This window comes from Topomyia yanbarensis, chromosome 2 (assembly GCF_030247195.1).
Source record: "Topomyia yanbarensis strain Yona2022 chromosome 2, ASM3024719v1, whole genome shotgun sequence".
Lineage (NCBI taxonomy): Eukaryota > Metazoa > Arthropoda > Insecta > Diptera > Culicidae > Topomyia > Topomyia yanbarensis.
This window is the reverse complement of record NC_080671.1, coordinates 343501647-343519358: the sequence shown is the minus strand read 5'-3', so window position 1 is coordinate 343519358 and position 17712 is coordinate 343501647. Positions and strand designations below refer to the sequence as shown.

At 38.5% G+C, this 17712-nt stretch overlaps 1 protein-coding gene across 1 annotated transcript in view; it reads left to right on the top strand.

Annotated features, from left to right (window-relative positions):
• Nucleotides 1–10636: 10636 nt before the first annotated feature.
• Nucleotides 10637–17712, top strand: part of LOC131684124 (CDC42 small effector protein homolog) — a 91058-nt gene continuing 83982 nt past the window's right edge. Inside the window, exon 1 of the mRNA XM_058966694.1 lies at nucleotides 10637–11684. The gene's annotated coding sequence lies outside the window, so the exon portion shown is untranslated. The remainder of the gene's footprint in view (nucleotides 11685–17712) is intronic.

The window sequence follows — 17712 nt, the reverse complement described above, 5'->3', positions numbered from 1 at the left end:
AAATGGCTGCGTGCGATTATATTATGATCGCGTTTATAGGGATGTCATTATTTTCAGATCGTCAAGCAAAATACACTGTGTTACGTAACTATACATGTTTCGGAACCTTTTCATATATTTGCTTCCTTACCTGCTAAGTAATCTTTGTAATTTGTGATTTTGTAATTTTATTGAGCACGACAACCTGTTAGTACAGGCTTCGAATCAGGTCAAGGAAGTACCTCCAAATTTGGTTGATTTGATGAATGCAATTACATTTATGGGTTTGTTCTGAGGTGGTTTTCGAGGTTCAATATTATGTTTATATTTTGAGTTTTTATGAATGCGAAGCGAGTTCAGGGGGGTTATTCCGAACAGTCACTTTAGGCGAGGTGACACTTTTTCTCACTCGCGCGATCACCGAAGTCACCTAAGGTGAGACGAGTCACTCACGTGACTCTCTGTCACGCTATTCTGGTGTGTCACCGCATTCTGTTAGTCGTTCCAGGTGACAGCAAAGTGAGGAAAAAATGAGATGACGACGGTGAAAAAAACATTAAATCGAATCGTTGTCCGTCTATATTATGATTGGTGTTCGTCGTATTTGTTGTTTTTTCAAGCAATTGCATAACATATTATAACTATTTGTAGTAGTTTTGTTAATTTAAAAAAAAACTAATACGGAAACGCTCACTAATAAGTTTGTATTTGTAAAAAGCACTGGTAGCATTATCAAAAGACGGCATGAATTGTTAAAAAGTATAAAGTTAAACAAGCTTATTGTGTATTAAGACGGTTTGATTTTTCAAACGAATGCGGTTCGATCCAAGCCGACTCGTGTCGTTATATTGAGAATGCAAATCACATTCGTTCGAAAATTGATCCGTCGTAATGCAGAATAAGCTTAATAATAATGTTATGACTAATCTACTCTGCCATGAAGTTCTTTTTCGGATGCCAGGTTTCGTAGTTACTCTTTCATTGGACACAGAAATTCGAAAACAGATTTTTCTGCGTTCTTACGTATATATAAATCTTATTTCATTCGCAGTTCCATGTACACTAGGTTGATATGTAATAACTACACATTAAAAGGTATCATTCAACACCTAATCAGTACTTTTTGCCTTTCTCATATAGAAAGGTTATGCAATCACTCTGAAAAACGTCAACCTAATCCCGGCCCGGAGGTTTTGCTTTGATGTTACTAATGTGGTCGTTAGCCTGATATCCCGGATGATTTCTTCGACGATAGTTTGATCTCATCCAGCCCAAATTCTATTTGGTAGAATGATTGAACACGGGGTGCCATTGAATGGGTACACGCCCTAATAAACATCGTGTGATTTAAGAACCTAACGACCTGTTCAGGGTATCATCCAAACAATATGTGGAATCGTTGGACTATATGGGTTAAAGTTTGTGTATAATATTTTTTTTATTTGGGCAGTTTTGCTGCTTGAGAAATCTATTGATTGGGGATCTGTTATTTTGTCGGGAAAATATCGTCTGGTCTGTTATGGCGAACGACAGAACCGTATAATAATGTCCTATTTTCATTAATTGTGATAAAGAACCACTCTAATCTAGGTCGTGATCTATGATTGTGAGCGATTGCTAATTTGAAGCAATTGGTTTTGAATTTGATCATATATTTTAATTTAGATCAACATTCTGGGGTCATTATTTTAGCCATTTATTATACGTTGGCGCATCGTTTAATTTTTCCCTATTGAAAACAAATTTTAAATTTAGTGGAAACAGCTATGATTTTTATTAGATAAGGTGTTCCTAAATCATAATTTATGCTGATAATGTTGTGGTACTACTACCTATTGCAGTAGGTCCATCAACCATAATTCTTATACAATGGACAGTGGTTCAGAACAACAATTTAAAGTGAAAAAGCATTTTTCGCAAAAACTTTTCATTCAAATTTTTCATCTTCAGAGGAATTTTTATACACAATTTGAATTTTATTTTATTGTTCCATTCCAGCAAACACCAAAAAGTCTCAATACATTTTGCATGTGTACCTGCAAACTTAAACATTTTTTATTAAATGATGGCCGCTAAGCTGTTTTCGTGGGTGAACGGAGAGAAGTGAGACTAGTTATGTAAACTATGCAAGCTAGGCTCCATGGAGATATCCAAGTCAGTTTTGGATCACATACATTTGGAGGAACATCAGATGTTGCTTCAAGCGGTCCTCAACTCCTATTTGGCAGTTTTGACTTCGTTGTCTAACGTATTTTTGATGGTCACATCATTAGCGAATTTTACAAGAGGGACTGAGACACTTACTACTACTGAAATTAAATCTATAAGTAGCACTAATACATATATAATTTCAGGAACGGTACGGGATGGTGCTGGACCTGTGGCGTTCGACTGGCATAGTCTATTCTCATTGGTTCGGAAGTCTTCTTGGCTGGTTTTGGTAGATGTGTGCAAGTAGATAGATCAATTCACTTAGGTGGGGGGACATGTGAATCTTGCTAATTGTCGACTCTTTTGACCATTGGTATGAAGCTAAATCAAAGGTTATTTAGCTCGGCCAAGTACAGCAGCTTCTAGAAATACTGAGTAGCCTTTTCGGGTCGGTGTGATCTGTTCGAGCCGAACCAGATGGACATTCGATTCGAGAAAATTTTATGGGGAATCGCGAGTAAATATTACCCCAATTCTTTATGGGCAGAGATTCTTTTTGTGAAACTTTGAAGTGTCTTCACCCGTTCAGTTTTTTCAGAATAATGATAATAGGAAAAAATGAGTATTTGCCTGATCTATAGTCTGACAATTACCACTATTGACTAGAACAGGGACAATCGAATTCTGGTTTAAGATGAAGGTGAAACAGCACAGTTGTAGGACAAAGTATTCGCGAATAAGGACTAACACTGCTAGTATTTTTACCGCATCTATAAATAGTCGATTGATCCGCTTCGAACCAAAGAAACAAAAAGAAAATTAGGAGGGGAACTTAAATGGATTCAATGCGAAATTCTCACTATTGTTTGTTTTGTTGTATTGGCTACACCGAAATGTGCAGTTAAGGACATCCTGAACAGAGTCACAAGGTGGCAGCTAAAATGGCTGCCGTCGTTTCTGCTTCTTTTTATTTCATCGTCAAAATCAAAACGTTGCATTGGCTCGCAAGACAAAATCGTTTGAAACTTGAATGTCTTAGCTCAGATTGCTTAGAGATTTTATCACTGTATGGGATCATCCATAAATGACGTAGAATTATATGGGGAGGGGGGAGTTTTGTTTTTTGTGATGATGTGTGACGACAGGGAGGTATGGGGTCATGTCATGCTACGTAGCTTTACCGTTTCATCTAACTAACATCGTTTTTTTATTTTTTTTATTTTTTTGCGGGATCAAGCGGGGGGGAGGTTTACCGTCAAGCTACGTAATTACCATGGGGGGTATTTAGGAGTTTGTGACGAAATGCTACGATGGGGGAGGGGGGTGTTCAAAATCACTCAAAAAATGCTACGTAATTTATGGATGATCCCTATGTACGCATGTTAGCATAAGCAGATGAATAGATTCTCTTCACAAAATTTTGATTCGTTTAGGAAATTTGTACCTTTTTGTTTTTAAAAACAAATGAAACACGCGGTAAAAAATCAGCCAGCTGATTACTGAACGATACACTTGTGTGCATCCCATCTCCTATCGGTATAGCACGCTCTAGCTGCACACAGATGTTGTAACGTAAGCCGAACATACCCGAACATAACGGAACCTTTGTTGTGATTTTGGCATCGCTTCACCTTAAGTAAAATATGCAAAACGAAAAAGTTGTTGCCACTGATATATGTCAACAAAGATATACTTACAGTACAGAGATTTGCGTTCCCACTAAGCAATTACATGTACTTTCTATCTCTATGGCAAGCACAGAAAATAGCAAGGAACTTAAGTAACCATAAGCATTGCACAATATTTTCTATACATTTGCACAAATGTTATTGTTATTTATCAGTGTGCAATCTGGCTGTCTCATAACCTATTTTTGCAACCTATGCACATTAAATGTACACCTTTTGGCTCACCGTTACACATGTCAGTGTGTGCAGTGCTCTGTGCATCTAGAACTGTGCACCCGCATTCCCATGAGCGTTATGGCGGCTCAGAGTTTGTCCTTTCGTGTTGCTCAGGGATACATTGCTACTATGCACATCCACACATAGGCACACATGCATACAGAATTTGATCATCGCTGTTGCAGTCAATATTCATATTTGTTACGATCCTCAATTTTTTTCTATCATCATTATGCTGAGTAGCCAGACGGGAAAAGTTCTTCACAAAAGGGGTTCACAAAAGGAATCTCTTCCCATAAAGGACATGAGAAATATTTATCCACGATTCCATATAAATTTTTCTCGAAATGAATGTCGATCTGGTTCGACTTAAACAGACCGCATCGACCCGAAAGGGTTGCTTACCATTTCTAAGAGCCGTTGTGCTTGGTCGAGCTAAATGATCATAAAAAAAGTCCTGAATAATTGACTATTTTTTAGGTGCCACTCCTGTACTCCTTTCCCGAACTAACCCGTACCCAAGGTCAAAGTCAATAACCAACAGGATCTTCATATCCCTCCATCCAAGGGAAAAGATGTATCCATTTGTAAGTAGAAGCACACGTCTACCAACCAGCCGTGAGGACAATTGAACCAATGAGAATGGACCATGCCAGTCGAAGGTCACAGGCCTAGCGCCATCCTGTACAGCCCCTGAACTGTTTGAGCTGGAATAATATTGTATGTTAGTGCTACTTACAGATTACATTTCAGGGGTGGTATCTCACTTCCTCTTTTTAAACTTACATACTAAGTTGCAGCTTTCCACTGCTCATCTCTTCTGCTATTTTGACAACGTCAGCCGATCGTCTCATAGAATCGATATCTCTGTCATTGAATCCGCCATTTCCTTTGGAGCTCTGGTGGCGTAAATATCAACTATCTGAAGCAAAAAAGATATTATATGTCAATTCATACATATTCCCTAATTTTAAAATCAACAAACGCCTATTTTAATGCAGAAACGGTAATGATGTGACCATCAAGAATACGTCAGACAGCCTTACTTGACCCCTTTCGACACCAGTCTAGCCTTACCAAGCCGTAACGTGGGTGGCGGCGTGACAGCTGCCAAATCGGGGTTGAGAACATCTTGAAGCAACATCTGATGTTGCTCCAAATGTATGTGATCCAAGACTGACTTGAATAGTTCCATTGAGTATAGTTTTCATACTTTACATCATTAGACTCACTGTTCTCCTTTCACCCACGATTATATATTTGAACTAATCTGCCCCTTATTATAGCATTTACAATGCAATGAAGCTCAATCGGGATTTCACATTGTTATCACGATGACAATTTTTTTATGAAGGTATTCCGAAAATACGTGCATGCGTTGAAAAGTTCTAACGCGGCCACCACGAATTCTCAGAAACCAATTTATCCACCATTCTAAAAATTTTCCTGCCAGAAAATCCCATTTGCCAAGAAATATAGTGAGTGTATGAAATTGTTTTCAGCAAACACACGCCAGAGTTCGCTGCACCCAATTATGCGAAATGATGATTTGAAAACGGCATAAAACTAGAAGCACCAGATTTAACGGGAAACGTAATTTCCTCAATTATCGTACTGGGCCACTGTAATTGATCGCAATGGTAGTAAAATGCAATCCCAATGGGTGAGGAGAGCCCGCCATATATTTACTAAATGTTAACAACTGTTCAAATCGTTTCAATAGTCCCTCTCAAACTCAATATTTAAATTATAAGCGTAAAATATTCAGTCAGTCAATATAGAATGTCTGAAATAAAGTATCTATTTAATTAATCGGTCGTAGATCTTCATAAAAACACGTTCTCCAAAAGGGTTCTACTAAAATTCCATAGGACCCCCGCATCAATTTATGTTCATGATACTTCTGAAAAATGCGGCAATGACCATATAGAGTAATTACACCAATTATGGATATACTATGTCCGTCATAATAATGTTTTCAATTTGTTAGTAGTTATTATTTTTTCATTATTTTCAATAGGAACACAATTTCCGAAATACATATGCTGGGATATGCTTCAATTTTTGAACTTCTGAATCAATAGTAGAATATGAAAAATATATTTCATGCATGCTTATTTAACACAATTATTTCATAGACTAGCTAGCATTGACTTAAGTTGCCGGTGAACTATATAAGGAGCAATTTAGAATTTGTCTGGCTCGCCCTAATCAGTCCTAGTTCTGAACCTTGAAGGAGACAACAGGCCGTCGTCGCGGGCTACATAGGCCGTGTGTCGGGCAATCTTAGCTTAACACTCTAAACGTAAAAGACAATCTCCCGCCTCGACGGCCCGCCGCAACATAATACGTAACGTCAATCTGATTCTATCACTACATAACACCGCGTGAAAACAACCACTCACTAACAGAAGTAAGCGGAAAAATCCAGAACTTTAGGTACGAACCTGAACCTTACACCAGATCCGAAAACCTTCTTACAACAAATTACGTGCCCAATACCCGAAGACCAAAAAAAAGCTTTCCATTCCCACCCCAGAACGTCAATACCAAGCGATGGTAATTAAGCAGGCCTCTTCCGGAATCGCAACCACTATCCCCGGGGGATGAGAGTAGCCGCGAACCCACAAACAGTAACACAAATAACCAACATCTTACATGTAACGAATAAGAACTTACATGTAACGATGAGTTTGTTTTCCCCTGGAGCTACATACTCTTAAAAGTTGATCTATGCCGCAATGGAACATGCTTTTAGATCCCATCAAAACATCTCTTCAATTGACTTTCAATACCAAGTAGAGGCGCATTCCCAATCATCTATATTGATTGATGGCCTATATAAAATATATGTTGCAAAATGAAAAAGCTTCTATGTTTATTTGGTCTTATCCAATCACATTGTGAAAATTGAAATCATAAGTTTCATTTTTAACTGGAAAATACTATCCACAGACGAACAGGAGTGCAAACAAAGCGTATCCTGAAACTGCCACTTTCCTTATTTCCCCTTGTTTGTACCATCCTCCACATCCCAAAATGTTATCCAAAAACAAATTTGTCACACAAGTCGTGCCTAATAGAAATGACTTCTTGTTTGACAATTATTACTTCTAAAAAACCAACAGCCATGTTGTTGTCATATTTTATTTCATCAGTGCTTTTATGGTCGTTATCGTAGCTCAGAATAATATAGCGGAGGAGGATAACTCCAAACCTTTAACACATTCCCTCTGACGCAAATATTAATAAAAAAAAATCGCTGTGCAGCAGATAGTTCTATTAGTCGCTCCAATCTTAAAAATATTTCATATACCAGAGTCACAAAAAATTGGTTAAATTAATTTCAATAGTTAACAAAATTATAGAAACTCATACTTCATCAATTTCCAACAGATTTACAGAGTTGCTAAAGTGTAAAAAATAAAATCGACAATCAAAATTCAAATTATCAACCGCCTCACCTCAGTTGCATCGTTTTTTCATATTCCAAAAGTCACCCCCATTAGTCACTTTCCATATTCCCTTAGTCACCTAATGTGACAAAATTTGTCACCTTGGTGACATCTCTCACTTTAAGTGAGATGACTTGAAAATTTCCGATCACCTTAGTCACGTGAGATTTGTGTCACCTCACCGAAAGTGACCGTCAGAATAACCCCCCAGATGAACTAAGATGAATTGAATCAATATCGTTAGTTCATCTGAACTCGCTTCGCATTCATTAAAACTCTAAATATAAACATATCATCGATATTGATTCATAATTATATGATTGCCAAGAGAAAGTCATTGGATCTCGATAAGTCCCGCGAGCCAAATTTAGCCAAATCGAACGAAGTAGCGACTGTCTGCCACGTAAACACTGTTCCTCGGGAACAGTTGTCTCCTGTTGTGGAGTAAACATGTAAATGAACCACAGAGGAATAGAGAAGCCTTGCAGGAAAAAATCGTTGTGATTGACTTTAAACAAATTGGTGTAAGACTTAAACTGCTACTAAAGTGAACATGACGCACAGAGGATAAAATTTTGCACATGTTTGTCTCAAAAAGTCGCGTCCTCTATTCTGTCTACTCCGATGGAATGTTCTTCAGCCAGCGCGTTTGAATCGTCATTAGCTATTAAACAATTTTCGAATTGAAACCGCTTCTATCTTTTTCTAATCTCGTAGGTGTGAATTGATTATTATGTAATACGATAATAAATAATAACGACTATTTGTAAATATTTAGAAATATGATGTTTAAAGTATTGGCCCTTACTAGGGTGGATGTAGTCGCATACTTAAGCAAAACTTTTGCTAAAACATCGCTGAATACTTCATAGAAAAAATATAAAGATGGTTTATTAACCAATTTATGTATTCAAAACCGCTTGTACCACTACAGGAACACATGTACCAATAGTGGCGCAATCATTAATTTCTGTTTCTTTTGTTGCAAATCCCATTGAATTCTTATGGGACTTGCAACTATAGGTACATTAGATCACCTCAAGGGAGCTCAAAATTCAAAGAAAATCAATTTTTTTAATAGTTATTTGAGCAAACTTTAAAGATAACTCTTTCAATGTTGCATAATTTTAGTGCGATGAATCGATAAAAAAATATTTGTTGATGGTTGGTACCTTAGTAAGGTGTATAGCCCACTACTGCAACTATTGGTACACCTCAATTATAGGAGCACCCACCCTAGCGAATTCTTTTTTCACTACATCTGGGCTTTATTTCTTCTCGATCTTGCAACAGAGTTGTTCCTGTTCTACAGACAGAAAAAAATGTTAGTAAAAATAAGAGTTTTTCACTCTTAGCAAAAGCAACCAATGCATACTCTTAGTTTGAAAATAAAACTTTTATTTTTAATACCAATCTTCATTAGCTTAAAAGGAAGCCTTTTATTTTGATTATTATTGAGTATTGATTATTATTGATGATTATTGATTTTTTTGATCCAAGTACGTAGTGACCATAAAGGTAATGATATTTAGTGTTGCTACTAGCTCTTTTTCGTTGCACGTTTTCTAGAATTGCGTTATTCAAAAGTGAGTTTTTGAACACAAGTTTCCGAAAAAAAAGTTGTTGAATGTAAAGTTTTGGAAAATCACCACATTTGCGCAAAAAAGATGGCTCAATGATTTTTTGTGAAGTTAATTTTTTTTTGACACTCCAGATTGACAACTAAATGACAGCGAATACTCTAGTGACTATTTGAACGAACGAATACTTTAACCGACCGTGTCCAGTAAGAGAGTAAACGTACAATACATCCCTTGTTAGTATATTCTTCCAGTCCCTCTAATACAAATGCGCTGCATCGAACAGTGACACAAACGATTCTAACTAGGATCGGTTGTGTCACTGGAGCCGGAATACTAACTGGAACTAGCCGGAATTCCAGCTCATTTTCGGCTGAACTTTACTGGGCAATAGCGGCCCTTCGAGCGGCCATTACATGTTCAATATTTTTGTCAATACTAGAGAGTATTGACAAAAGTATTGACTAATCTATGTGGAGTTGTGTTAGTGCGAGATTGAGGTTAAATCGGGTAGTTTTTTTGCCAAATGAGGTTAAATCAGATGGCGAATTGAAAACATAGCGTTATATGTATGTTGTCTATACACATTGCAACTGTGTTGGTGTCCTAGACGTCAAATAAGTCAATTAAACGTGTAATGGAAAAAAAATAAATTAACGATGTGCATTTGAAATGCACACAAAAATATTGAACGTGTAAGGGGCACTAATACACGGAAACGAAAAACTACCTAAAATTGAGTTCCTTTGACTCAATCTCGTGGTATCGTGGGGGAATTTAAAATTAGGTAAACCGTGTTGAAGGTAGTTTCCATTTAACCACGGCAAAAATTACAACTCATTGATAGGTTTTTTATACTCAAATTTAAGTTGAATTTACCTAATTTTGAGTTCAACCCAAACAACTCAAAAGTACCTTCCTCCACGGAAGGCCTCGACTGAGTCGAATCTCTCTTTTTGTTTTTGACAACACTAATAAGTGCGAAAGCGAAGCACAACTCAAAAGTAAGTTAAAACAACTTTTCTGCAGGTTTATTTAACCGTGTAGCTTTCGGCGCTACCTTTTCCACATTATATTGGTTCATTGGTTTGACAGCTAACCGAATAACGCAGTCCAGAACGCAGCCATTCGTTTAATTAAATTCGTACACGGAAACGAAAAACTACCTAAAATTGAGTTCCTTTGACTCAATCTCGTGGTATCGTGGGGGAACTTAAAATTAGGTAAACCGTGTTGAAGGTAGTTTCCATTTAACCACGGCAAAAATTACAACTCATTGATAGGTTTTTGATACTCAAATTTAAGTTGAATTTACCTAATTTTGAGTTCACCCCAAACAACTCAAAAGTACCTTCCTCCACGGAAGACCTCGACTGAGTCGAATCTCTCTTTTTGTTTTTGACAACACTAATAAGTGCGAAAGCGACGCACAACTCAAAAGTAAGTTAAAAGAACTTATTCTGCAGGTTGTTTTATTTAACCGTGTATGTACCGCAGAGTATCATCAGGAGAGCGCTCGAATTTCAAATCATGCTCTCTCTTCACTTCACCATATGCATGTTCACGCGATCAAACACAACATCGCGAGGCGAGATTGGTTAAACTTCTTTTCTGCATGGTCGGGGGAGCCCGTAGCAATTTTCGATCCAACGTTCCACACATTTCACTTCATTCGTGTGGTTTCCTTCCTTGTGTTCGGATGTCGATTTTACGGTGGAGTTTCGCGTTTTTCTAGTTTTGCCACAAACCGGTTGGGGAGCAATATATTTAAACTAACATAGAGCGAAAAAGCTTATTTACTAGTGCTTATTACAACCCGTACGTGCGATTGTCGTTGATTTCACATCGATCGTTTTTGTGGCTAGGACGTGGCGATAACAAAATGAAGATCATTCGATCCTTACCCGTTCCGTTGTTTCTATCCCCTGTAACTGGCACGGTCGTGTTCTAACCGCAAAAAAGACCACAACAAAAGCGCCTGCCATAGAAACGAAGAATAACAAAAACAGACGACGCTGATTGGTCGGTGATTGCCCTGGGATGCTGGAGAGAAAGTGAACAAACGAGACGATCAGCGACGAGTTGGATGGAGTTGTCTGATGCTTTCAATTTATTGAACGATACAATAGTGTGATGTGGATTTAGTAAAGTAGTTCTTTTATTCTTCGCTGCTGTCCGTGCGTGTGTGGTGTGGCGCGGAGCTGTAGAATCGGTGCCGCTCTGCTTGCGGATGTAGCAGAGGAAATCGCAGCAGCGGAGTGTAGAGATCCCGTGTGGGTGTGTTGTGCCTTTGCCTATGCAGTGGTGAAGTGTTCATGAATATTCAAATCAGCATAATCGAATTTGCATAATTTCAACGTGGTAAAGTGGCGAAGAGCTAAAAAAAGTTGAGTCGGTGTGATCCTATGAAAGCAAAAGGTGCCTGGTGTTTCAGATCAAATCTCGGTCAAGTAGTAATCGCTATCTGTACAGAATTCTTATAAGCTTTAGTTTAATCGGTTTTGGGCAATGGTATTGATAGCACAAACTAGTGAAAGCAACGATATGTCGGGCTAACATATTTCTGATCCATCAGGACTAATTTACTGGAGATTCGATATTCGTTCAGGTTTCTGGTAAGTGATTGTTTATCATTTGGCCAAGTATCAGTCTAATAGCGTTTCCGTTTACACGTGGTACTGCACCGTGTTACATTCGGATGCACTTTCAGCATGTTATATAATCAAGTATCGGTTATATTCTTAAACCAAGTGTTAACCATGCTTCAAATTTTCTTTTTATAGCTAGTAGTTACAATACGTATATACTTTTTGGTTAACTATAGTATACATATACGTTGGTTTAATCAACATTGGAGTTGTGGTCATATGAATTCAAAAGGCTTAAATCTGGGAAGAAGAGATACCACTCACTTTTGTGCCTGTCGCTTTACTACAGTGATTCGGTGCTGAATTTAAGTCTACCTAACGGAGGTCCACCTAAAAAGCGGTTCAGTAAAACAATGTCGAATCAACGATTCATGGTCTATGCGCATTCGCTAGTGTATACATGAAGATAAAACTGCCACTTTTGGTTTAGTCCAATTTTTAAACTAAAAATACCGCAATTCCCAAATTTAACAGCATCTGAATGTCTTTTGTTATATTCATCAATCACAACAAAACTACCAGTTGACGTTTCTTGCAACACGAATGAGAGAACAGTCTTTCTTTGATTACTTTTCGGTTTCTAGTCGGTACTGCCGAGAATAAATTCACGATAACAAAAAAATTCGATTTTAATGAAAAACATCACTTTGTCCTCGCTCTGAATCTGGTTAGAGTCTATTGTCACCAAAACAATTCTTCCATGCTCATGACATCAAAGGTTTACTGAACAAACAAAATGTAGTGCATGGAGAACAAAGAGAATAACTTTCTTGCTTGATAAAACTTCAGCCTAACAACTCATTTCACAACTAGTAATGCAAGCGCTCTCAATTCTGGTTTTACTATAGCTAAATTCTAGCCTCGAAATGGACACGGGCCAGTCGATGGGCAAGAAAGGATCTTCCCATTATCAAAAGTACTTTTCAACGAATGGAACCAAATGCCATAGGAACGGTAAATTGACGGTTGCAAATCAATTTTAATATACGATTGAGAGGAGTGCACAAACACTTTGAGGCCTGATGAAACTGCCTGGCCAGTCAACAGACGCAAAAATTCACAACCTAAGAGGGCATAACAAAGCAATCACTACCCCAGCAAAAGGCACGTTGTTTGATCTTCCTCTATACACAGTCATCGTCGCAAAAATATACACACTTCTTTCGGTTTGTTTTGCGATATGTACGCTTTTCCTCGAAAGACGAAACTCTCCGAAAAAGATGATTGCTAAATGGACCCGTTATTCCTGACCTGCAATCGACAAGCAAGCACGTTTACGCTGTGCCGATGCCAAACCCGACCAATGGAAACTTGGAATAGAAGAAAGGTTGATCGTGTCCTCCATCTTCGCAGTTGATTGCTGGGTTGCTGACTAGTGAACGATGGTCACAGAAAACCCACGGTCAGACTGGCGAATGCTCCAGCGCACTTGATCGAAGCAGTAAATCTTGCTCCCACTCCTACGACCTACATGTGCTCCTCCGGACAAGTGAATGACTAGCAATATACTCGCCCCTTGAAATTTGAATAAATAGTACCGGGAAGAGATCGCGCAACAGCTTATGGGATGAATTTGGTTCAAGATCGATGGTAGTGGTGATGTTTTTACTATGGGTACTACTCAGCGGATGAATTTGTGATATCGTGGATTGGCAGGCTTACAGGTTGTCCATTTCAAACCGTACTATTATTTTTCTTATCACTTCTTTTTGTGAATACCTTTCTCGTCCCGTTCTATGTTGATATCCGCAAATTGACGGAGTACGTTCTTATCTATCATTCAAATTGTATTGTAATGTTCATTCATTTAACTTTGATGGGTCATTCGCTCTATTTCATTCAAATTCTTTCTGCTCCATATTTGAGTGAAGCATCCACTATTTACATTTTCTTCCAAGTTCTCTGCTGAACATTACTTTAGCTGGTCCTTGTTCCGACATTCGCGGTGTATGATCAGTCTTCCGATGTCAGTATGTTTGTACATAGGGTGATGAGCCCATTTTCGTTATGTTTCTATTATCATCCTACCCATTTGAAGCCGTTGGTTAGAGCAATGTCTGCCATCTTTGTTCAACGCATTGAGTCAAATGGTAGCGCAACAATAGGGGCACTCGATTCGAGTTTTCGTTGCGCTCAAGCGCAAAAAATTCACTGTTTTTCAACGCATTTGTGTTATAATATTGGCTCTTAACAATTAGACAAAGCTGTTGATGTCAATTTTTACGCATTCCATTGATTGTAGGCCGAGAAATTAATTAATTAGTGAGGCACCCTGCTTAGTATGGTGAAAATTGGCACCCCTATGTATATTCGTTGTGAATGGATCTATCCGATTCTCCATTGCGCCGAAAAATATCGAACGTAGAATTCATCTCTCAAACACAACGAACGCTGGACAGCGATTCCACATTTTCATTTGTTTCTTTCAAATAATTTTTTTCTACCATCTCGTCGCTGTTGTGCAGGGTAAATTGAATTAGATATGCCATGTAACTGTATTTTAAACCACTACAAAATTGCTATTTGAGAATATCGAAATTCTGCTTAGTCATTGAGCAGGCCAAGAATTTGTTTCGGGATAGAGCTTAAAAAAACTAATGCATTTCTAATGACTTGAGATAGTCACTAAAAACTGAATGAAATTTTGAAAAGTTCCTAGTGAAACCAATTCCAAAATTAGGGCAATAGAAACTAAAAATCCTAAAAATATGTGTCAAGTGTCAAGAAAGGCTATGAATACTCAAGAGTTCAAAGTATTAAAGAGCTAACCGAATATAACAGTTCTTGCTAGTGCTAAACATGCAAGGTATTCAGGACTACACACTTCTAAAGAATGAGCAGAAAAACAGAGCCCCCGACTCACGAAACTTTATACGCAGTTGCTCATCAAATCGTGTTACGTCAAGGATATATCCATGGATAGGGATATATCAGCGTCAAGTCCAAGTTTACCGTACCACAGTTGTACGAGAGAAGAGAAAGTCAAAATTTGCTCTAACATTTCTGATCTGGCAGGCGATTTGTAGATGTGGAGAAACGGATAAACTCATATTTTTTATCGAAATTTTATTAGCCGTCGATTTTGTCTATCCTCGTATTTGTTAGCTTTTTGGCCTGATTTTGTTTTCCTTATATGAAAATCCCTTTGATGGGCTCTAGCAGACGAACCAAGTCAAATTTGAGTAAAACCCTTCTTGAGTTTAAGATGTAAAATATGCAAAAATAAAAATAAAGATATCCCCTCCCTAGAATGACGGGTTTAATGGTACAGATCGGACTCGATTATCCGGAGATTCGATTATCCGTGATTCGATTATCCGTGATTCGATTATCCGGGGAAAATGATTCGATTATCCGGGTGTTTCGAAAAAGATTCAAATTTCAACTAGAATGTCGGATTATAGTACTAATTCGATCATTGCAACGAACAAAACTTTTTTTCGGGGGCCCTCTCCTAGGTTGACGGGTTTGACGGTATCGCAAACATCTTCAAGCATATTTAAGCAGACACCTGCTTTAAGATGGTCATTGCATTACGCCTCGATAGTGGTGCATCGAGGAGACCGAGAGGGCTTATGGGCCTTTTTCATGTTTTGTATGTTTTCATACTCTGCACCAGCCCAAACTAACAGTCAACTAAGAGCCTGTGCACACTGGCGTGGCCGATTAGCGGGTCCCCGTGGATTGACTTTTTCTGTGGGCTGTGTTTGCAGATGTTGTTCAACAGCTTAACGGCAGTCTTTGTGAGCACGGCTCGCAGTGGAAGTCATTGTGTGTCGATTTAAAAAAATAACAGTAGAACCCTATTAGTTGTGTTGTGTTGTAATAATTGTAGTTTTTGGTACTAGTGTACAATTGTGTGCTAGTCGTGTGTCTATCTGTGCATGTGGGCGTCTGAGTATTTGTGACATATGGACCAGGGAATGGATGCAGAACTGGCTTATATGATGAAATAGTGGGTGATCCTTCTTGGGATTTGTTGGTCACTTTTTACTGGTGTTCAATTCGTGCATTTGATTCGATTCATTCGGATTGGATAAATGAAGGTACGATTAATTTACCGACGCACGTCAATCATCCATTCCCGTCCAGCATAGCATGAGAAACTTCTAACGGAATGCAATTGTCGTTAATGGTAAATATATAACATTTTCTGGCATTTAGACGATTCCAAGTAGTTTAATTGCATGGTACATGTGTGTGGTTCAATTAATATTCAATAACAGTACTAACTCTACGCTTTATTTCATTTCATTTTATTTATTTTCGGTCTTATGCGTCATATTCCTCTGATGACTTCTCCGAGTTAATTTAACATAAAAGGGCAACATTGCTGTGAACAACGACTATTCGCTGCCATCAGACGTCGCCAGGTTTTAGAAAAATTGAGATGTACTTTCAGACTCAATTGAATCAAACTGCAAGTAGAATATTACACATGTCTTATTTTAACATCATGCATATTTGTATTAACATATTATTTACAGAGTTTTAGGCATTTTTCAATGCACGTCTAGCGACCTCAAAAAATATAAGAAATCCGCTTCAAGATGTTGATAGCAATACGCCCCGATAGTGGTGTATCGAGGAGGCCGGGAGGGCTGATATGAGCCTTTTTTCTGTTCTATACCTTTCCTCTATTTACCCTCTCATAGCCGGCAAACAACCAGTAACAAATAGATAATTGAGAAAGGATGTGCTATGTGTGGTGGTGGGCTATTCACGTATTGGTAGAGTTTGAAGTACTAATGTATGTCTTTCATGTGATGACCATGAATTCAGCTATATCCTGTACCTATCTAATCTATTACGTCTCGCATATGTTGTCCTTTATTTCTTCTTTTCGAGTCCTATACTGCCATTCTACACCCGCCTTCAGCTGGGTTAGCAAAGATGGGGATAATGAACGTCTTAACACTCACACATTCTCAAACGCGGTCTCAAGCGGGAACCTACAAAAATGCCCTCGCGCACGCGATTACGAATCGATCACGTCCGGAAGTCTATCCTTGATCCTAGAAGCCTAGGTCCATACCTTGAGCTGGACCAATTAAGAAAATACGCTCATACCTATTAGACAACACGTCTCATGGCGACATGACCGGGAACCCTATCGATATAAACGATCCCACTCTCTGCCAGAATTCTAACCGCGCACCGAAAATTTAATATCAGACTCACGGTTTGCGCGACCATTCAAGAACACACTCGAAACTCGCAAACATGATTACACCCCGGTGATAAGGTAAAAATCTCAGCACTCATAAACTTACCAACGCGATCTCAAGCGTCAACCTACAAACTCCCGCGCTCGCGCCGTCATGAATCGGGATCGTCCGGAAGTCTCTATCCTCGGTACCAACAATATAGGTCCTTGTTAATTATTAAAAAAAATAATAAAATTTAAAAATAACTCCCATATCCACTAGACAAAACGTTCCATGGCGACATGACGGGAACTATAGTGATATGGGGTAACTATCTCCCTGTCAGAATGTGATCCGTACACCGAAAACTAAAGATCAGAATGACGGTCCGCGAATATATGAATGGCCGCAGGGTTTCAAAATCGAATTTATACACGCGAAGTCACATACACGCGAGCACACGCGACAAACACGTCAACATACGAACGCTTAAGCCCTTCGCGATCATCTACGTACACCTATGCCCGCGATCGCGTAAACTTGATAACACTCCGGCAATTGTGTAAACGTTTTAGTACTTACGAAGTTACAAACGCGGTCTCAAACGCGAACCCGCAAACGCGCGCGATCATGAATAGGTCACGTTTGGAAATCTTTAGCCTTCATTCTAGCAATTTAGGTCCATACATTCAGTTGGACCAATAAAAAAAATAAAGTTCATATCCACTAGACCACGCGTTCTACGGCGACATGATTGGGAACTCTAATGATATGGAAAAACCCACTTTCTTCTGGAATCTGAACCGTACACAAAAAAATTAAGTATCAGATTCACGGCCCGCGCGCGA